This window comes from Triturus cristatus, chromosome 11 (genome assembly GCF_964204655.1).
Source record: "Triturus cristatus chromosome 11, aTriCri1.1, whole genome shotgun sequence".
Lineage (NCBI taxonomy): Eukaryota > Metazoa > Chordata > Amphibia > Caudata > Salamandridae > Triturus > Triturus cristatus.
Window position 1 is genome coordinate 813,857,930 of NC_140594.1, and position 22,220 is coordinate 813,880,149.

Here is a 22,220-nt window from a genome sequence, read left to right on the forward strand (position 1 = left end):
ATCAGTTAAAAAAGACTCAATTTGTTGCAAAACGCCATGGTCAGAACCATCTACAAGATAGTAAGAAAAACCTAGTTTCCCTTGGAAATCATAACATCATATGAAATCTCATTCATTTACTGCTTTCACTCCAAACCATTCATCTCACCCTCGGGATTTTAAGCATTAAAAAGGTCTTCTCCAATAAACCCAAAATCGGATTGGTTTTCCATCTACAAGATACCCAAAGGTTCTTCCACCAAGAAATCATTGAGCTCTTTATACTGGCTTCCTGTGGAGTATAAAATTAAATTCAAGACATTGTGTGTGAATCACAGTGCAATACATGGGAAGGACACCCATATGATTAGAGCCTTATTGACCTCCTACATTCTAAACAGGACTTCAAGATGTTATACCACAAGTCTCCTAACAGTTCCACGTATTCAGAAGGCTAAATGGGGTGTAAGATCTTTCTCTTACCTTTCCTCCAAACTTTGGAACACAATGCCGATCAGTTTGAGAACTGAGCCGGCTAGGCCATATTCAGAAGACGTTTCAAAATGTGGCTATACCCCAAGTAATTCTCAGGCCTAACTGTAGATCTGTAGGTGCACATTCTGACACAAACACGGCGTTGGGAAGCCCTAGGGTAGCTATGTTCTACATAAGTCAAGAGAAGATACGATACATTGAAAAACAGAAGTGTTAGAACTCACTGTGTAGAATACCTTTTTGCTCCTGAGAAGTACTGGTACTTTTCCATTAAATGTGCTGCAGCAGTGCTGAGAAGTGCAGGTACTCCCTTTTCTAATTAAAGAGGTGCAGGCACTCAGTACTGGAGAGCACCTGCCCATTTAAAGCACCGACTATAATAAAAATGAATAGTCTATGGTTTATTATGAAGTTGCTCAGCCAGCTCCCACGAGCAATCGGCGTGTCCATATCACTTCCAATCCATTGAATCCAAACATTTTGACATTTTTTTATTTATTTTATGTTATTGCCATTTATTTAGAGCACAGCCTGCCATTAGCATGGCATTGCAGCACTGTTGATTTTCTGAGATTTCCATTCTGATTATTTTAAGGTTTCATTGCAGCCCTGACTTCTCTAGTGGTTGTGTGTCTACAATATTGTGTTCTGAACCTTCCCTTTAACCATGTAGTGTAACTTCAATAACGTGTGCCGGGGGTGAAGGATTCACTGTGCAAGCATTGCAAGCATCCTCCCATCAACGTTTGTGTGTTTGATATAACACCCTAAGTGACCAAGGGTATGCACAGACATGGGTCCCTTGCTCACTGTTCCACTTGAACCAGGCTACATCAGACTGAGAAGCCCCAATCAGTGCAAAACAAGTCTTGGGCTGCTTTGGTTCCAGTTCAGAAAGGGCCTGGTTCGGCAGTTCGGTCTCTACCATTGTTCCATAAATCATTTATTCCCTTGATCCCAGAATGTTTCCACCTATATTGAAATCACGATTCTCCATTTTATTTCTTCTTAAAGCCTATTACCAATCCCTTCAAGAACAATATGCAAATCAATAAGTGTGTAGCAAATGGACCATGGATAGAAATTGTAAAATTAACCTACTCATTTCTCAATCAAATTCACTGCAGGGTTTATATGAATATGGATTACAGGCATTCTTAATTTCTTTTTCCTTGTAGGGCTTCAGCTTTTTAGCTCTATGTATGCCCATTCACCCATTTCACTGTAATTCTCTAATCGTTTTTGCTTCATACAGGTTTAAATTTAGCTGATCTCCGAAAAACCTTCCGGGGCAGTTTGCCTGAGAACTTTCAAGTTTGTGCTTATCTGAGATTCCTAGTGCACTGGCTAGACATTGATTTATCCCTCTATTTCCCCCTAAATATTTGTTGGCCTTTGACAAGTTATGTCCACTCACATTTGCTTAAGGCCCAGAATTGTATAGTGGGAAATTCTACATTGTAGGGAGCATTAATAACTGTTAGTGTCCGGAGCACATCAATACCAAGATTGGCAGGTAGAAAAAGATGAGAGTACCAAAGCACTGCACATGCCATGCTACCTTGCAAGTCACATATCAACCAGACAGACTCTGACAGCCTGAGCATAGCATGTATTCACATCTTTAACTATGCTGTTCAAGCATACCCCATATCCCAAAAATGTTGCATTGAATCCACAGAAAGCAACCACATGATAAAATCTGAAAAGCTCATTGTCATCACTTGTGCAGCATGCAGTCAATAAACATATTGTGCTATGTAAGAAAATCCCTCTTTTTGTGTGCTCACCCCCATTTTATACTGACTGGTATTTCTTGTTTTCTAAACACTAGACACCGTACAGTCTTGCCCACTACCCAGTGTATGTGTTCTGACCCCTGAAACATGGTTAAATTGGCTAATCCCTAATTGGAATTATTAACTTTCCAGCAAGGCCATAGTATATGGTCCAGGAAAATACTCCGATTACATAGGAATTTAATGTCACCTGTTAAGTGAAGTATGTGCTGCATACTACTCTGGGTTGCATCCCAGTACATCATTATTTTGCACACCATGCCACCTCAATTTGGACCCAGCTCTATGTAAATCAGTGTTTATCCTGCTCCAATGGGAAAAGTCCAGCCTGAACTACAAACCAGATCCTCCCTGAACTGGATCCGAAGCAACTCAGGACTGATTTGTTATGGGCTCATCCACCAGGTATTGCTTTGTTCCAGTGTTCCAGTGGGCATAGGACTCACATCTGGGTATAACTGTCCCACTTAGGGTGGCAAAATAAAGTATTCAAAAAGTGATGGATGGAATGCTTTAACTAATCTCAGCCACTAGTAACTGCTCAGGGCCGAATCTGAGACCATTGTTATTTTGCACACATTGCCACCTCAGTTTCAACCCAGTTATATGTAAATCAGTTTTGACCCTGCTCCCATGCTTTATATGTCATGCCATCCACTAGGGCTACAAGGCAAATATGGTTTTAGTATTACCTGTTTAGTCTGAGTACTGCAGCTTTTAAACATACAGGCTACCCTGCCAAAATAACCCTTTCTGACACAATAGAGCCCTACTTTTAAGTATTAACTAAGCCACACATAGGTAGGGTTCCTATTATTTACAGGTGATGCATGCAAGGGTATAGTGTTGGCATATGATGACTAGCACCCATAAGCTACTTTTAATGTAAAAAGCTATTGTTGCTGTATTAGATAAAAAAAGTCAGGTAAAATAATATTTCTGGTAACTCATGTTTGATGTAAGCTACATGAATGATTCAACCACTATTTGTAATATTTAAGTCCAGTTCACTGATGAAGTCAGATTGTTGAGCAAAATTTAGGAGCTGTTAATTTGACAAGGTTAGACTTTGTCTGTCGGAGCCTCCTGTAGGCTAAATATCTTTAGCCTGCCAGCAGCTTCCCCTGCCAGTGTTTCCCCTGTAATGAGGTGTGAAAGCTTCTTCCAGAGCAGAAACAATGGCTTTGGTCTTTAGGCAGGAAGATATGGGTGTGAGGTGTGTGACTCCCCTTGGCTCAGGAAAGACCGCTGGGGAGGGTTCAGAAACGTCATTAGCTTGAAGGTGACCAGGGAGAGACCTACACAATCAAAGTTAAGTGCAACATGAGACCTGGGAGAGAGAAGACTTTGTTCTCTGGGCCAATTATAGCCAGTTTTGCACCTGCCCAGTGAGGGGGAGAATTTGTTCTCAGAACCAATTTGGGATGGCGAAGGAGCAGGGGCGTAACACAGGCCCCGCAGCCCCCGCTGCTCCAGGGGGCCCCCTCAGCACAGCACTCTTGCAGGAGAGCTCTTGATTGAGCTCGGAGGGGGCCCCTTCACATTCCTTGCAGGGAGGCCCCCTCAATTTTCGTTACGCCAGTGCGAAGGAGGAGGGGCTGCTCATTTCCTTAAACACACCCCTTGCTGAGTCATCAGAAACCTCCAAGGGCAGAAGTCTGCTGCAGTGTTGGATTTTATTTAGGCCACATCACTGTGGACTAGTTTGCAGTAAGGTCAACAGAATGCATTGTAAAAGTGTGAAGGGTTGCCATGGGAACCTTTTTTTCTAATTGGTTATGGAGTGTCCAGGAGTCACCCCCACCCACTGCCTAGTTCATCCTAAAAAATCTAAAAAGTAGCACCTCACCCAAAGCTCAGAACCTTAATGGACCTGTGGAAGGACAGGAGAGAACAGGACCTGCTATCTGTGACCTGTGTGGAGACCTGTAGGGCTGGGCCTGCTCCTGGCTGTCTCCAGAGCTGCATTCTGCAGCACATGTAGCAAGAGGAAAAAGCCTCAGAGGGTTGTTTTGTACAGAAAGGTGTCCCTCCATGCCCAAAAACATTCCTTTCTGCAATGCAAAGCGCAAGGGTGGATGCGTTGGCACGAGGCACCAGTTTGTGTGCTAGCACAGGTAGAGGGCTGGATTGCACCATATTTTGATAGATATGTCGCATTCCTGCCCTCTCCGTTTTACGCAGACAGCAAGGTGGCTTGCTGTATTGCGTGAAATAAGGATAAATATGTCACTCAAACTTTTACAGAGAAAGCCATTCCATGTTCTTTGAGAACATTTAATACTCTATCAAGAATCCAATAATATTCATTAACATCCTGAGCATATTCGTCTTCACCAGTGTAGGTGGAATGAAAGAGTCGCAAAGGATCTACAAAATTGGGGGCACTACTAACCAAGTTTGTGGGAAATGAGAGGGAAATACAGGATATCTCTTTGAACACAGTGGAATGAGAAACTGTTAGGAAGAGTGCACTGCTATTTACAGTGATAGGAGATAAGGAAATCAGGATATAATTGCAATTGGTTGTACGACCGTACAACGCAGGTAAATACATTGCATGCCTTTGCCACGCATTTTTTAGCACGCATGTTTTTACCCCGAATATGCATTGTTTAGATTTAAAAAGAAATTATTTGTGGAGGGAGACACCCCCCAACTTACCTTAAATGTGTGCTATTGGCATGCATTGTAAATGCATATTAGCTGTAAAAATGAGCATGCTGGAAAATGCGTGGGAAAGACTGTTTCCCTTGCAATTGATACATAATGTAATGGATGTCGATCTATGAGGACTCAGCAATGCCTTATGCCACATGATGGAAGATGGCTGTATTGTTTTTGGATTGTTTACATATACTGTAATTGTTGACACCGAAACACTAAAAATAGAGTCTATAAAAAATATATATATATCTGATGAGCAAAAATAAGAATGTCACCCTTGAATGCATGTACTCCAGGAACATTCTTAAACATACAACACTTCCATTTTTGAAAGACACTAGCCTCAGAGGATAGTTGAGAGCAGCAATGGTTACCAAATGCATTTGAAACAACACAAGAACCCTATGCTTCGGTGGCTTCCTAGGATTTATTTGTTTTTAACTGAGCAGTTGTTGTATATGCCCATCACTGGCAATGTTGTTGATGTGATAATCACCTCGTTCCAGAATATATAGGAGGTATACTGAAATCTACTGAGATGTAGACAAGATAGTAGTCAACAAAAGTAAACATGCACAAAGAAAAATCAAATATTTTTGTGTCTGTAAATGTACATCCAATTAAACGTAATGTTATACCTTGTTGCCAGGTAAAGTAAAGCATGCACACACTTCAAAGCAGTGTTTGGTGTGCGCAGCGCCAGGAAAGCTGACAGACATTAGTTGTAGGAAGTAAATAAACATGGTTGAGGCACGTAAATTGTACATCCACGTTGCGACAAACCTGCCTGACCTGGAGGCAAAATGGCAGTGACGCTAACGTTGTCAGCATCACACACTCCTTGCCTGACCTCCTCTGAATGGAAAATGGTGGCGATAGTAAATGATAAATTTCATGGCATACAACAAAGTGCCTGCCTCGGGGTGCACTTCAGTCATCTGGTCTGGTGCTGCAGTAACCCTGCAGCCATGATGTCTGTTTGTGAAATGCAGAGGCTGCTGGGACACTAAATACCATATGAGAGGCATAGTCACATTATTTCATCTGTAGGAGTACTTCGGTAACAAATGATCAAACGACTAAGGTGAGCCCTGCTCTGTGCTCCTTTAGGTAGCATAGCATCTCCTGACTCCTCCATGCTTTGCTGCTTCTTCATGAGCTCTAGTGGACGATGATTGCTTGGCAGGTAAGGCAAGAAGAAATCACGTCTTCGTTGCTCCTGCATCACGGGTGAAATTTACCGTTTATGGTATTCTCCGCTGTGCCTCTCGTTTAACCCGCGTGCTGTGTGATCAAATTTAGATGGTGTTGGGCATAGTCTGTGAGATTTGCATCCTCCACCTCTTGTTTGCTGTTCAGTTTGTGTTTGTGCTCTTGCAAGAAATTGGATTAATGGTAGACGAGGGGTGAAACCCTATTTAAGAAGCAACCACAATTCTCTGTTAGCGCGAAGTCACAATCAAACCCAAAATGAACCTGAGCTCAACACTCGGGTAGTTTGGCACAGAGCAGTTAATCTTAACTTAGAGAAAAATTGTAAACTAGTTATGAAGCACTTCAAACAGTAATAAAGTGAAACACAACACAAGGAATATCCAACACCAATTTCGAAATATTGAGTAAAATGTAATAAATAATTTAAGATCAAAATTACAAAAATCCAATTAGTAGAATCAGAGATATGCAATTTTAAAGATTTAAGAGAAAATAGTGCCACAAAGCCCCAACTGTGGATATCTGGTCGCGTTGGACCTGGGCAAAGTCACAAGTTCAGGCTGACCACGATAGAGTGCGGGCCAGCTACACGGACCCAGTTAAGCCTGCTGAAATCCTGGTTGCGGAGCGTTGCGATGACCTGTGTCGAGGATGTGTTGTGCAGCTGAGGTGATGCTAGGTTCTGGTGTGAAGATGTGTCATGCAGCTACAGTTCAGAGGGTCTGCGTGGCTGTGGGGCCCTGCATCGCAGTTGAAGATGCCGTCAATTAGGGGCTTGCAACTCGAAGTGCTGCATCAAAGACGCGTCATTCACCGGCGGGTTTAAAAAAAGCTGCAATGCTAGTGATGTAGAGCCCTACGTCGTTGTCTGGGCTGCCATTGCAGAGGGCTTGTGAGGCGAAGACCTGCGTCGAGGATGCTTTGCGCAGCTGCAGCTCCGATGAGGCTTGTGGCAGCAATGTAAAGTCCTGAGCTGGCACTATGCCGCACATTGGTTCCAATGTGGAGCTTTCAGGAGGCGATGCATCGCCCAGCAATTCAAATGCAGAGTTTCTAGGAGTTGATGCATCAATTCTGCTGACAAAACAGTTGGGCTGGCAGAGCACCTTCAGGTCCACTTCCAAGACTCCAGGATTGGGGTGCCACCACTTGGGGGGACAAGAATCACAGAAGACTGAGTCCAGGTGATAGGTTCAAGATGGTTGAAGATTGTTCTGTCCCTAAAGCCTCTGTTCAGGAGGCAAGCCAACTACCCCTAGGAGTCACTCTGGTGGTCTTGGGTTCCATATGCAGGTCCAGTCCTTCTTGCTCAGTCAGGAGGGCAGCAGCACAGCAGAGTGACGGTCCTTCTTGAAGCAAAGCAGCACATCAGTCCTCCTTGTGGTCTTCCATGGGTCCAGATATGAACTGAAGAGTTGGGTCTGACGGTCCAATATTCATACCTTGTACCCACTTTGAAGTAGGAGAAGGTCCTGCAGGTTTCTACCCTCCCAAGATGTCAGGCATCCCCTTGGTCTCTGTCCTGGTCCCAGCTTGTCTGGGGACAAAAAAGATTGGTGACATACCTTTGTGACTTTGTTTAGGCAGAGTCTTTGTGCTGTAGGTGACAGCTCTTTCACCTCGCTACGTCAGATTGACCCATCCTGACAACAGCTAGCCTCCCTTTGTGTCACTGTGTGTGAGCAAAACACAAAGACTAACTGCTAGCTACTCCTAGTCATGTGATCCAGGAGCAGGGTGCAGGCACCAAATGCTAAGGACAGGAAAATGACAACTTTCTTAAAGTGGTATTTTCAGAATTGTGACTTAAAATCTAACTTTACCATTAAAGAGAGCTTTTAATTATAATTATTTAGACACCAAACTCGACTTGTCAACCTGCTCCCAACTGAAAGTTACCACTTATTAAATATAGTAAGGGTACCCAATGTTAAGCTATGGGAAAGGGAGGGCTTGCATTAGTGAAAAACACCTTTTCACTACCAGGATATGCAAAACTTAAAAGTACATGCCCAAATTTGTAAAGACACTTAACTTTGCCATGGGGCATTTAGAGCCTATCATAGTGTTGACTTATATGTATCAAACAGGAAGGTTTCGGGCAGGCAAAAGATTAATTTTGCCACGTTGAAGTGGCAGTTTAAAATGACACACACAGGCTGCAATGGCAGGCCAAACACATGTTTTACAAGGCTACTTAAGTGGGTGGCACTATCAGTGCTGCAGGCCCACTAGTAGCATTTAGTTTACTGTGCCTGGTTACATGGGATACAACTTTACTAAGGACTTACTAGTAAATTAAATGTGCCAATTGGGTTCAAGACAATCTTCCTTTTGTTTAGGGAGAATAAGCCCTTTAACACTGATTAGCAGAGGTAAAGTACACAGAGTCATAATGCCAAAAAAATGAGATTAACAAAAATAGGAGAGATAAAGGAAAAAGGTTTGAAGAAGACCACCCTAAGGCTAACAGGTTTAACATGTGTTCACCCAGCTAAAAGTAGAGACTACTACCCAACTTCCTGGGAGTTCTCATCGCTAAGGTGGAAAAACCTGGAGAGACCATCAGCATTGGTGTGGTCTGATCCAGGAATATGTTTCACCACAAAGTCCATTCCCTGTAGGGAGAACAACCACCTCAACAATGTGGGTTTCTCACCCCTCAACTGCATTAACGATCTGAGTTGCATGTGATCTGTGTGAACCCAAAAGTAAGTCCCAAGCAGGTATGGTCTCAGCTTTTTCGCCCAGACCACAGCAAAGGCCTCCTTTTAAATTGCACTCCAACTCTGTTCCTGGAAAGTAACCTCCTGCTAATGAAGGCTACTGGTTGGTCTAGGCCCCTCTAATTCAGCTGTACTAATGCCATGCTCTGAAGCACATTAAACATCTTAGAGACATCAGGGGCCTTGAGTACAGGGTCTATACACATAGCCTGTTTGAGGAAGTCAAAGGATTTCTGATATGACTCTGTCCAGATAACCTTCTTGGACTACTTCTTCGATATCAGCTCAGTCAAGGGGTCAACAATGGCGCCATACCGCTTGACAGATCTCCTATAATAACAAGTGATACCCAGTACGGCCCTCACTTCTGTCTGAGTTTGGGGGCTTCCAGTCTAGGATAGTTTCTATCGTGGCCTGGAGGGGCTGCACCTTACCACAGCCCACCAAGTGTCTGAAGTACACCACTGACCCTTGTCCTATCTGTTACTTATTGGCCTTGATAGTCAGGCCTGCCTACTGATGAGCCTGAAGCCCCTCCTGAAGGTTAAAGAGGTGCGTCCTTCTAGCTGCTACTGAAGAAGGCTATGTCATGTAGGTAAGTAGCAGTGAAGGCCTCCACCCCAGCCAGGACATGATTCACCATCATCTGGACGCTGGCAGGAGCATTTCTGGGTCTAAAGGGCATCACTTTAAACTAGAAGTGACCTTCTGGAGTGGAAAGCCAGGCCTCTCTTTGGCCCCCTCAGTTAGGGCGACCTCCCGGTACCTAAATGTTGGATTAAACGTGCTGACGAACTTGGCAGCCCCCAATCGATCAATGAACCTGCCAGCTCGGGGGATGGAGTGAGCATCAGTCTTCGTGACTGAGTGGAGTCCCCTGTAGTCCAACATAACTGGAGTTATGGGGTGGCACCCAGTGGGGCGGCCTTGGGATTCAGCACGTAGTACTAGAGTGGTCAATTATTCCCAACTCCAGCATCTTGGAGACCTGCTACTGATACTGGCCCTCACTTTGTCTGACCTTGTGAAGATTTTATTCTTGGCAGGGGGGGACTAACACCAGTGTAAATATCATGGGCACACAAGTGTGTAAACCCAGGGTGAGACAGAACAGAGAAAGGAATGGCACCAATAACTGGTGACATTCATTCTGCTGCTCCGGGGTGAGGGGAGTGATTGACACCTTCTACTGACATGTCTTTGTCCTTGGATGACAGGAGATCATAGAGTGTCACTCTCCTCCTCTACTCCATCATCCATCACCAACAGCATGGTGACCACAGACCTCTCATAGTAGGGCATGAAGTGATTGAGGTAGAAGACCCTTAAGGGGTTTCTGGGGGACTTGAGGTCCATTAGGAAGGTGGCTTCATCCTTCCTCTCAATCACCCCGCAAGGCCATGTCCATCGATCTTGGCAGGCCCTGGGCTCAACTGGCTCTATCACCCATGCTGGAGCAGGGTTTTCTATTTAAACTCAAACTTCAGTTTATATTTTATATGTCATAATTAAAATTACTAACGATTAATTATTAAGTATTAATTTTTGTTGAGTGTTTTAATTAATCAACCTTGCTAATGAAAGAATTACACGTGGGAAGGCAACTGCATGGCTTAATTAATAAGTGAACTAAGTTGGTGTGCAAATTAATTAAATAAATGTGGCTAAAGTGCTATTTGTTATGTGTTTGCGCTTTAAAATAATATGCTTTAATGCTTTTTTATGTCGCAAATGGCTAGATAATTACATACACATAAGGGCATTTGTGGGAATTAACACTGTAAAATCAATATGATGTAGTAACGTTGTTTTGTGTTTCTTTTTAATTAAGTTGTCCATTTTGGCCTGTTGAGAAATGGCCGACATCTACAGCCTGCATTTGAGTAGATGAAATACGAAGAGAGGCCTCGCTGAATATGGTTGAAAATATGACCTCGGCCTCTGTCTGAGCTAAAAGTTATGAAAGGACAACAACTCTGGGATGGTTGCCAGATATCCTTGGAGGAGAACAATTGTCATAAATGAACATTTTGATAAACTTGCGGTGGCTTCACTATAATTCCGGAGAAGAGCATCCATGGATGTTGCATATTTAGTTTGACTTCCTTTTTCCGTGTTTTTATTTTTGAGATATCCGAGAGTGAAGATTTTTCTAAATGTTGCGAGCTAACATCCTTTCCTGCTCGCTCTGCTCAACGGACGTTTAGAGTTTGTTTGTAACTTTTAATGTGTAAGTTTTGGTATAAATATTATTAGACTAGAGAGGGTCTAAGGCCACTTCTTCCTGAACTTATGCTCAAGAGGATCGATGCTGATTGAGAGGATGGCGACTCGAGAGACTTTGATTCTTTACTGAGAGATCTGTCCTGACCTAAAATACGACATTTAGCTAGAATAGGTAATTATGAGAATAATGGTTTTGCAATTGAATAACTTTTCATTTGAACTAATTTAGATAAAGTAATTTCTTGTTTGAATTTCAGTGTCGGGTGGTTATTTCTTTGTCATTTATTGAGATCTCAAATGTGTTTAAACTGTTTTAAATCATGACTCGAGACAAATCAATTTGGTTGCATTGACCTCAGATTAGATGCAGATTGATCAAGGAGTTCTCTCTTATATTCAGTGTGGATAGAGTAATAGAATGGATGTCGGTGTGATGGGCCCTAGCGTATGATGAGTGTATGTGCGTATGACTGTGAAATCACTCTGTCCGTGGAAGTAGGGAGAATTTATAAGCTCTGATCTGCAGCACCCACACCTCTTCGCCAGGATGAAACTTGACCATGATGGCCTTCTGGTCAAACTACTGGTTCATTACTTCCTGGCTGACTTTAAAAATCTCGGATGCCTTCTTCCAGAACTTCAGCATATGGTTGCAGAGGCTTAGCATGTAGCTAACCACATTCTGAGGGAGATGTTGGGGGGTTGCTCCCACCCTTCCTTCACCAAACTGAGAGGTCCCCTCACTGGGTAACTGTTGGAACCAGCAGTGTCTGGCTGGCTGAAAGGATGTCACTAGTCAGGCAGAACCTACCGCTTCCGTCATGGGCCGGTGATTACACCCACTGTACAACCTGTGCTCACTCTTCAGTAGCTTGGCAATGAGCAGGCAGGCTTAAATCAGAGGCAATGTGTAAAGCAAAGGCACAGCAGTCGGGCGCAATAAATACACTGAGCATCCCAAAAGAGGCTTCCCACAGGATGTATGTAAAAATGTTTATATTCAACACACATATTAAATCATTATAACATGAACATCGTATACTTTTGGGACCACCAGCACATGGGCTGAGATGATCTCTAGAGGTATCACCAGCTGCCTGGGCTTTAGCCTGCTGCCTCAAGCCTTCTAGGGTCAGAAACTCCCTCTGCGCTTTGCAGAACACCTACCTGGAGGGCCCTCACTCAGAATGCCATCCAGCACGCTCAGACAGGTCTCCTAGTCTTCCCCGGTCGGCTCTGGGGTCCCCTCCTCTGACGCCCCATCCACCAGTACCCCAGGAATGTCAATGACTGGCTTCCCAAGGCCACTGTCATTCCACTTCTTTGCAGCTGCCTGGGCCATTCTTCCGGGCTCTCTTGAATCCCCTCCTCAGCAGTCATGGATTGAGTAGTCACGTAGATCCACTCAGGCAAACCTAACATTTCCAGGTGTGACCTAAGCTCCACTTCCTTCCAAGCAATGTGCTCCAAGTCATTTCCTAGCAAACAATCTACAGGCTTGGCAGGGCTCACAGCTACCTTAAGTGACTTGTGACCTACCACTCGAAGCGAACAAGAGCCACTAGGTAGTGTCTCTCACGGTTGTCTGAAATGAAAAATATTTCATAAAGGGCAACAATATCCAAAAGTACCAAGGCGTTAAACCATCAGGAAGCATCAGAAACTGTACGGGAGACAAAAGGTAAGAACAGCTATAAGGACTAAGATCTAATGTTTTCAGACATTTATGAAAAATAAGGAGGTTTTCTGAACCAAAGATATGGATGGCCAAGTGGTTCCAGAGTTTAGCCGCTGCATGAGCAAAAGAACAACCACCCCATCTGGTGCTGTGAATTTTAGGAACCACCACTTTTCTCCTAAAGGCAGAGAGGAACAACTTTTAGGCATATGCCATTAAAAGCCATATCTAAAATACCTTGGGCCAAAATTGTGTAGTGCAATATAGGCCATACAAAGGGCTTTGAACACCACCCGTTTCCGGACTAGAAGCCTGTGAAGGGTCTGAAGGCCCTTGGCAACGGAAATATATTTTGAGATGACCAGGTGTTTGTGAAACACAGCTACTCACCCGCAAGGGTCTCAAGGCACAGGGGTCAGTTCCGTTGGGTGCTGGGGGTCATCTGTAGAGCCAGGTCTTGAGGTCCTTCCTAAACTGGAGCATTGTAGGGCTTCGCCCGAGGTGGAGGGGGAGGTCGTTCCAGGTCTTGGCTGCGAGGTAGGAGAAGGACTTTCTAACCATTCTGGTCTTGTAGATGGGTGGGATGGTGGCCAGGGAGAGGTCAGCTGATCAAAGGATTCTCTTGGGTACATGGAAGGAGAGGCAGATGTTTCGGTTTGCTGGTCCGATGTTGTGGAGGTCCTTGTATGCTTGTGTGAGGAGCTTGAAGGTTATTCTTCTTTCGATGGGGAGCCAGTGGAGATTGCAAATGTTTTGGGTGATGTGGTTGTGGTGGGAGATGTATAGGATCAGTTTGGCTGAGTCGTTCTGTACGGTCTGGAGCTTGTGAAGGAGTTTTTTTGGGTTCTGGTGCAAGAGCGTTGCCGTAGTCCAGTCCGCTACTGATGAGGGCGTGTGTGACCGTTTTTCTGGATTCAAAGGGGATCCATCTGATGGTTTTCTGAGTATGCTGAGGGTGATGAAGGAGGCCGAGGATACGGAGTTGATCTGGCGGTTCATCATGAGCGATGATTCTAGTATATGCCAAGGTTTCGTGCATGGTTCATTGGCTGGGGTGGTTTCTCAGGGTGGGGGGCCACCAGGTGTCGTCCCATGCAGAGGGGGTGGTGCCAAGGATGAGGACTTTTGTTTTCTCAGAGTTGAGTTTCAGCAGCTCTTCTTTATCCAGATGGTGACAGCTTTCATCCCTTCTTTGAAGTTACGCCTGGTGATGTTGGGTTCCTTGGTGAGGGAGAGGATGAGCTGGGTAATGTCAGCGTAGGAGAAGATGTTGAGCCTGTGTTTTCTGACGATGGTTGCAAGGGGGGCCATGTAGCTGTTGAAGAAGGTGGGGCTGAGGAAGGATCCCTGAGCTACTCCACTTCTGGTCTCTGTTGGTTCCGAGAGGTAGGGAGGGAGTCTGAGTCGCTGAGTTCTGCATGTAAGAAATTAGAGTATCCAGTTGAGGGCCTTTTTTTGCGGATGCCGGCTTCGTGGAGTCTGGTGGCTAGATTACAGTGGGAGACGGTGTTGAGGGCTGCCGTTTGACCCTGCTCGAGGTAGGAGTGGATATCATTGGTGGCAGCAAGTAGGGTGGTCTCGGTGCTGTGGTTGCTGCGGAATCCAGATTGGTAGATGTCCAGGACGTTGTTGACTTCTATGAAGTTTGCTAGCTGGGTGTTGACAGCCTTTTTGATGACCTTGGCTGTGGGTGGAAGCAGGGAGATGGGCTGGAAGATCTTAAGGTCCTTCGAGTTTGCGGAGGGTTTCTTCAGGAGGGAGTTGACTGCAGTGTGTTTCCAGTTGTCAGGGAAAGTGGGGGTCTCAAGGGAGCAGTTGATCATCCGGTGTAGTTTGGGTACGATGGCCGTGGCAGCTCTGTGGAAGATGTGGGGGGCAGGGGTCTCAGGGTGCTCCAGAGTGGATGCTCTTCCTGGTCTTTAAGGTGCCTTCTGTCGTGAGCGAGGTCCAAGTGAGCAAGGTCTGTAGGGTGGCATTGCTGGGCCAGGTGGCTTCAGCGATGCAGAGTTCTTGGTTGTCGAAGTTGTTGTAGAGCGTCTTAATCTTGAAGTGAAAAAAGGTGCTGAGTCTGTTGCAGAGGTCTTGGGAGAGTAGGGCATCTGCAGTTTCGCTGTCGGGTTTGGCAAATTCCTTGATAATGGAGAAGAGTTCTTTGCAGTTGTGGGTGTTGGTGAGGATTCTGTCTTGGAGGAAGTTATTCTTTGTGGATTTGATGAGTTGGTGGTGTGCTGTGGTGGCTGTTCTGTAGGCGGTGCGTGTTTCTGGGGTTTTGCTGTTCCTCCATGTCTTTTCGAGTCGTCAGCATGAGCGCTTGGATTCTTGGAGTTCAGGGCTGAATCATCTTGCTTTCTTGCTGTGTCATCCTGTAGCTTTCTTGAGGGGCAGAGTGTGTTAGCATCCTTGACACCAGAATCTGGGCTTCTATTGGAATTCTCTAGGGCATAATATCAAGCCCCTTATCGCCGCTTTAGCGGCAGTTTCCTGCCACTAAAGTGGCGATAATGTTTGCGCCATTCTTGATAATATGGCCCCAAATGCCAAAGCCTCTGTTTTTTACAGCCTTGAGTTTGAGGAATGTTTCCCTCATCCTGATCTAAATGTATCATGTATCACCTGCTCTGAGGATATCATACAACACCTGACAGTAGTCAGTCCGGCTCTTGTGTCTCTCAGAGCCTCCACTCTCTGCCCATTGATGGTGATACACTGCCCATATGTGGAAGTATTGGAAGGCATGTGAGCTTAAGGCAGCATTTCTCTGTCACCCAGGGAAACTAAGGAAAATTAAACTGCCCCCATACTGACTGTGACAATCTCCTCCCCAAGTGCTTCACTGACCAGCCTCGGGGATTGTCCACCCCTGGAGGGCTGTGACCTCTTGGGACACTTGGCATCTCTCTTGGTATACCCAAACTGGTAGCACCTGCAGCACTTAGGGACAGACTTTCCAGTGTTCTTCTCACAAAACCCATTTTTTGTGGCCCGAGTGGGGATGGGGCCCTTTTCCCGGGAAACTATTTTGGGGGCTTTGTGAGAACTCTTTCTTGTTTTTATCTCACCCTCTTTTTTTTGGTGGGATCCTTAAGCGCCCTTTAAGGAGTCCTTCTTGGACAATCTGGCGCTGACCCAGAGTTGCGTCCCCTTTGCAAGCTTCCTGCGATCAGTCAGCTTGCTATCAGCATGGCTGGCACAGCCCTGCAAACAAGTATTGAGCATGTGCTGTCTTAAAACTAAGTTGGACAGCCCGACATAATTGGTACCTTTGCTGGCTCCCACCCAGCCATTCAGTGCCATTCTGAAGTAATTCAGGAAATCCACCCAAGACTGGTTTGGGAGTTTGAGGCAGTCCCTGAACTTCTGATGGTACTTTGAAGAGTTCAGCACACATTTTGCTACAAGTATGGATTTCATGGGGGGCATAGTTTGTCTGGTCACCTTCCTCAAGTGGAGATGAGTATGCATCCCCACTGTAGGCATATACTTTCATACAAAGCCCCTCACACACACCCCAGTACTCCTCTGCGATCTTTCTACCCTTGGAGCTATCTCATAAGTAGAAAACTATTTGTCAATGCACTCTCCCACCACAGAATTGGGCCCTAGATCTTTAGGGATGCAGACTTTCTTTTCTACCTCAGACACTCCAGGGAAGCTACCGCCATAGCTGCTGGATCCTGAGACTTGTCTAGCTTTGAGCTCAAGCTCCTTTAAGCTTATCTCATGCTCCAAAAGCATTTTCTTTTTTTCAAAAGGTCCTCTCAGCCCCATCCTCCTTATCTTTGCATCCAGTTTCATTCTGGCCAATTGCAGCTTCAGCCCCCTTTCTGTCTTCCTTTCCTCCAACTCCTCTAAGGACAGGTCGTTTGAGGTCACCCTGCTTACTGGACTCACACTGAACTCTCTCTCAGTGAGCATATGGTTTTCCTCCTCTGGAAGCTCCAGCTCAGGGCCTACAGCAAGGCCATGCTCTCCTCCTAAATCAAGTCCCTCCTCATCAGGATTTTCCTCATTAAGAAGATCCTCCTTCTCAGACTCTTTAGGATTGGTTTACATGCTTGTGATCTCTTCATAGGCACTGAGGGCAATCTGAAGGTCCAGCTTTGTGGCCTGCTGAGGCAGTCCACATCGAGCATCTCCATGTCCATGGTGAAAGATAAAGAAATAGGGAACTTAAATTTAGAAAAAGGAAAAAGCTGCTAATCAGAAACTATGGAGAATTCAAAAAGGCTCTAATTGGTCTCAAATTACTTAGCTGGGATTTTCACTGTGCAAAGAAACCTAAGTCCTAATCTTCACAAAGGAGCACCAATGTAAGAAATTGGGTTACTGGTTGAGAGGGGTGAAACCCAATTCAAACAGTGACCACAATTGTCTGTTAGGGTGAATTCACAAGCAAACCCTAAATTAACCTATGCTCAACCTTCTGGTAGCTTGGCACAGAGCAGTCAGGCTTAATTTAGAGGCCATGTGTAAAGTAATTATGCAGCCCTGCAAACAGTAATGAAGAGAAATGCAACTGAAGAAAACTCTAGCACATATTTCAAAAACATTTAGTAAAATGTAGTAAATTATTTCAAATCAAATTTACAAAAATCCATTCAGATAGAACCAGACATACACAATTTTAAAGATGTATGGGCAAATTGTGTCTAAAAGCACAAAGCAGCAACTGTGCATATCTGGATACACTGGACTGGGACAAAGTCACAAGTTCAGGCTGACCACAATGTAGTGCGGGTCGGCTGCAGGGACCCAGTTAGGCCCAGGGAACAAGAGTACCTTAAATCCTGGTTGCGGAGCGTTGCGATGTCCCCTCATCAAGGATGTGTACGTCAGCCAAGGAAATGTGGTCGTAGAGGATGTGATCTGTGAGGGACTTGCAATGCAAAGTCCTGCATCATGGACTGGCAGATTCTGAAGAAGCTGCCAGTCCAATGCCGGAACGTGAAATGCCAATTCCTGCGTCGTAATCATAGAGGCTGCCGACAACAAGGGGCTTGTGATGCAAAGACCTGCAACAAGAGTACATCACGCAGGGGCAGTTCAAATGAGGCTCCTATGCGAAGTCCTGATTTGTGGTTGCTCTGCACAGCAGTTCCGATGTGGACTTTTCAGGAGGTTTTTTGTAGCGCAGCGGCTCTGATGTGGAGTTTCTGTGAGGCAATGCATCGTGCTGCATCGGTTCCGCTGGGACCACAGTTGGGCTGGCAGAGCACATTCAAGTCCATTTCCAAGGGTCCATGACTGGGTTGGCTAGGGGGATTACACAAAGTCCCGGTGATGGGTTCAGGGTGATTCAAGCCTTTTCTGATGCTGAGGCTTCTGATCAGGAGGTAAGCCAATTAGCCCTTGGAGTCACTCTGAAGCTTCGAGTTGGAAGTCTAGTCCTTCTTGCGCAGGGTGGCAGTCCTTTCAGCAGGAAAGAAGGACTTCAGCCCTTCTTCTGAGTCTTCCACAGGACCAGATGTGAGCTGAAGAGTTGGGTCTGAGGGTCCAATATTTATAACTGGTGTCCACTTTGAAGTAGGAGAAGGTCCAAAGGGTTCTGCTCCCCTGAGGCATCCGCTTCTTACCTGCCCTGGTCCCAGGTTGTATAGGGACGCAAAAAACTGGTGACAAATCTTTTTTAAGTTTGTCTAGGTAGAGCCTTTGTGATACGCAAATGTGGTAGGTGACAGTTGCTCCCACTCGTTAAGTCAGAGTGGCCCATCCTGACAACACCTAACCTCCCCTTGTCTCACTGTCTGGGAGCAATACACAAAGACCAATTGCCAGCTACACCTAGTCATGTGACCCAGGGGTAGACTGCAGGCACTAAATGGTTAGAACAATAAAATGCCAACTTTCTAAGAGTGGCATTTTCAGAATTTTAACTTAAAATCTGATCTTACCATCAGAGAGGGCTTTTAATTACAATTCTTTAGACACCAAACTTGACTTGTCTACCTGCTCCCAACTGAAAGTTACCACTTATTAAATGTACTAGGGAAACATATGTAAATGTTTTTCACTACCAGGTAAGGTAAAACTTAAACGCACATATGCAACTATCTAAATACATTGAACCCTGCCTTATGGGATATTTAAGGCTGATTTAAATGCAATAAAATGAAGGTTTTAGGCCTGGAAAATAACAAGTTTTTTTTAATTTCATTACAAAATTAGATAGGAGAGATTAAGGCAAAAAGTTAGGGGAAAGATCGCCCTAAGACTGATAGATCTAGCAGTTCTCTCTAATACAGAAAGGCCACATTAGTGTAGTCAGTTCAGGACAGCAGATTGGTGCCTTAGAGTAGGATCATACCCGAAAATGCAATGAGGTTGATAATAAGCTGAAACCATGGAAAAACTGGAGGGGTTATCTAAAGCACACCGGCAGACATGGCCAAGCAGCAAGTAGGAATGAAGGACATTACTGGAGGCATTTTGCAACTCATCAAAGCATGAATATGATAAACTACATTGTAAACAATGCAAAAATGTAAGCATCCCAAACATATTTTGTGGAAGCAAATGCTGAAGGGAGCTGACCAGCCAATTTTAGAAAAGTGGGATGACCCAAAGTCCCTTCTCTATTTATGTACACAGCAAGAAGTCTTGATTACATCATGCTAAAACGACTTATTGGTATATGAACTTCAACAACACCCATACCTGCATTGGGATTTCAGAACTGCTTGGTGGACTGTGGAATGACGAAAAGTTGTTCCAGACTCAGAGCAACCATCCAATTCTCAGACGTCATTGCTATTAAATAGATTAATTTGTTCTACTTAGTAACCAGTTTCATTTTATATTTGAACAATGGCTGGTAAAGCTGGTAGAGGTCTGTGAGAAACAGAGTTGCTGGTTGACTGGTTTGTCAACTTTAGTCAAGCAGCAACCGCAATCCCTTGCAGGGTGAACCACTAAAAGTCACTAAAATAACCTGTGCTTAACCCTGGGTAGCTTGGCACACAAGCAGTCATGCTAAGCTTAGAGACAATGTATAAAGTATTTATGCAGCACACAAACAGTAATAAAGTGAAAAGAACACAAGTAAAATACCAAACCAAGTTTGAAAAACAGATTATATTTTAATTCATGTTTTACACCAAAGTGACAAAAATCCAATAAGTAGAACTGGAGATATTAATTTAGTAAGAATTAAATGAAAATTGTTTCAAAATGCACTAAGCACCAAAAAGGGATATCTGGTCGTGCTGGACTGGGACAAAGGCAAACATTCAGGCCCACCGCGATGGACTGCAGGCCAACTACAGGGAACAGGTTAGGCAGCTGAGGAAAAGTATGCTAGTCTAGGGTGTCAAAGATCCCGTCGACAAGAAAGCTGCAGAGCGTAGAGGTGGGGATGCACTGATGTCGATCTATGCGTTCAACGGCGGAGCCATAGTCCTGGTGGAAGATATGTCAACTTTGAAGCGATGCTGAGTTTCAGATTCAATGTGATGCTGTCATCAAGAAAGATGTTAGGACTTTCCTTGAAGAGCGTTGCGCAGTGGTGTTTCCGAAGGGGGAGCGGAGGCCCCTGAACCACACAGAAGTGGTTCCGATCCATGCCGTGGCGAAGATACATCGGTGCTGACCATGCAGTAGCAGCTATGCGCCGGTTCCAACTCTGCAGCGGTGGTGAAGTGTTGAAGGACTGGGGTGGCACTACTTGGCAGGATAGACTCACTGTCAGCAGAGTCCAGGTGGAGAATCTGGATAGTTGGAAGTCTGTTATAGCCCAGAGAATTCAGAACATGAGGCTAGTCAACTAGCTCTTGTAGTCACTCTTGATTCTGGGGGGTCCAATGATGCAGGTCCAGTCCTTCTCACCCAGATCAAAAGGGCATCAGGTCAGAAATGTAAGAAAACAGTCCTTCCAGAGCAGCAGTCCAACAGAGTGGTATTTCTTCAGCAGCAAAGCAGTCCTTCTTGGAAGAGTATCCACAGGTCAAGAAGTGTTCTGAAGTGGTAGTGTCTGAAGTTCAGTTCCTATGCCCACTTGTTACTTTCAAGTGGGGGAAACTTCAAAGGAGGGTCTTTGAAGTGCACAGAGGTCCTCCCTTCCTGCCCAGGCTTCAGGATCACTAGAGGGGGATATGCAGCCCTTTGGGGATAGGACATAGCCTATTCAGGTGCAAGTGTTAGGCTGTGCACAGCTCCTCCCTCCCACCCAACCAGGATGGCCCATCAAATCACATGCAAGCTCCCATTGTGTGTGGCTGTCTAGGGGGATTACACAAAGTCCAGCTGTCACCCTCCCCAGACGTGTATCAGAGACAGGCTGCAGGCACACAGAGCTAGAGCAGAAAAATGCCATCTTTCTAAATGTCTTATTCGCTGGAGGAGGCGCCATGAAATATTGCCGATAGTTAGGGCAGCAGACGAGTTTAGCAATAGATATGATACTTCATACCCCGCATAGTACTACGCACCGAAATAACACAGAGCGTTTGGAAAGATTTTTTTAGATACAATTATCAATCTGTTGCAAGATCAACGAGTTTTTCATATTGATCTTCCCTATTAAGGGGTTGTTTACCTTCATATGATTGTTATGTCCTGAGGATGGTCTTATAGACTCATCCAGAGAAAGAACAAAACGTTGATGTATCAACCTATTTTCTGTCCAGCTATTGTTTAAAAATTATTGTTGAATACAATTTAGGTCCTATGTATAGGACAATTTTTGCTCTGTTGATGAAATGGGTTTGGTACATTGCTGATTAGGATGAAGTGGTGTATGTCATTGTTGGACATCTGTCATCAATGTACTTGAAGAAACGTTTGTACCCTGAAATCATATGTGAATGGCTATAAACACATAAACATGCAATACACCTGGCTTTGTTGAGAATCATTAATTTCTTTAGATTAGATGTTATACATGTTCATGATAGTTTATTTATTATGCTACAGTAGAGCATCTGAAATATTTACAGATTTGAAATTGCCTGTTAAGTAAAATCCCTTGCTGGCACCTTGACCTGATAATCTTTCTAAAAGTGCCATTTTTAAAATTGTAATGATAAATTCAACTTTGCCATTAAAGAGGATTTGTCATTGCAAATCCATAGGTACTAAACATGACAGTAACACCTCCTTCCAATTGGGAATTACAGCTCATTAGATGTAATAAGGAATCCCCAATGTTAACCTATCGGAAGAAGAGGCCTCACAGTAGTAAAAAACTGGGAGTATTTAACCCCAGGACATGTAGAACTTAAAAGTACTGGTCCTACCTTTTAATTACACAGCACTCTGCTCTATGGCCCAAAGGGCTTAGGTGTGGCATATGTAATAAAAGGAGAATTTAAGGGTTGGCAAGGGGTTTTAAATGCCAAGTCGACATGGCAGTGGAAACTGCACATACAGGCTCTGAAGTGGCAGGCCTGAGACATGTTTAAGGGGCTATATAAATGGATGGCAAAATCAGTGCTACAGGCC

The 22,220-nt window shown here is 44.6% G+C and overlaps 1 protein-coding gene across 1 annotated transcript in view; it reads right to left on the reverse strand.

Moving 5' to 3' along the window:
• LOC146785475 (phospholipid scramblase 1-like) overlaps positions 1 to 22,220 on the reverse strand; it is a 454,376-nt gene that overhangs the window by 326,130 nt on the left and 106,026 nt on the right. The window lies entirely within an intron of this gene.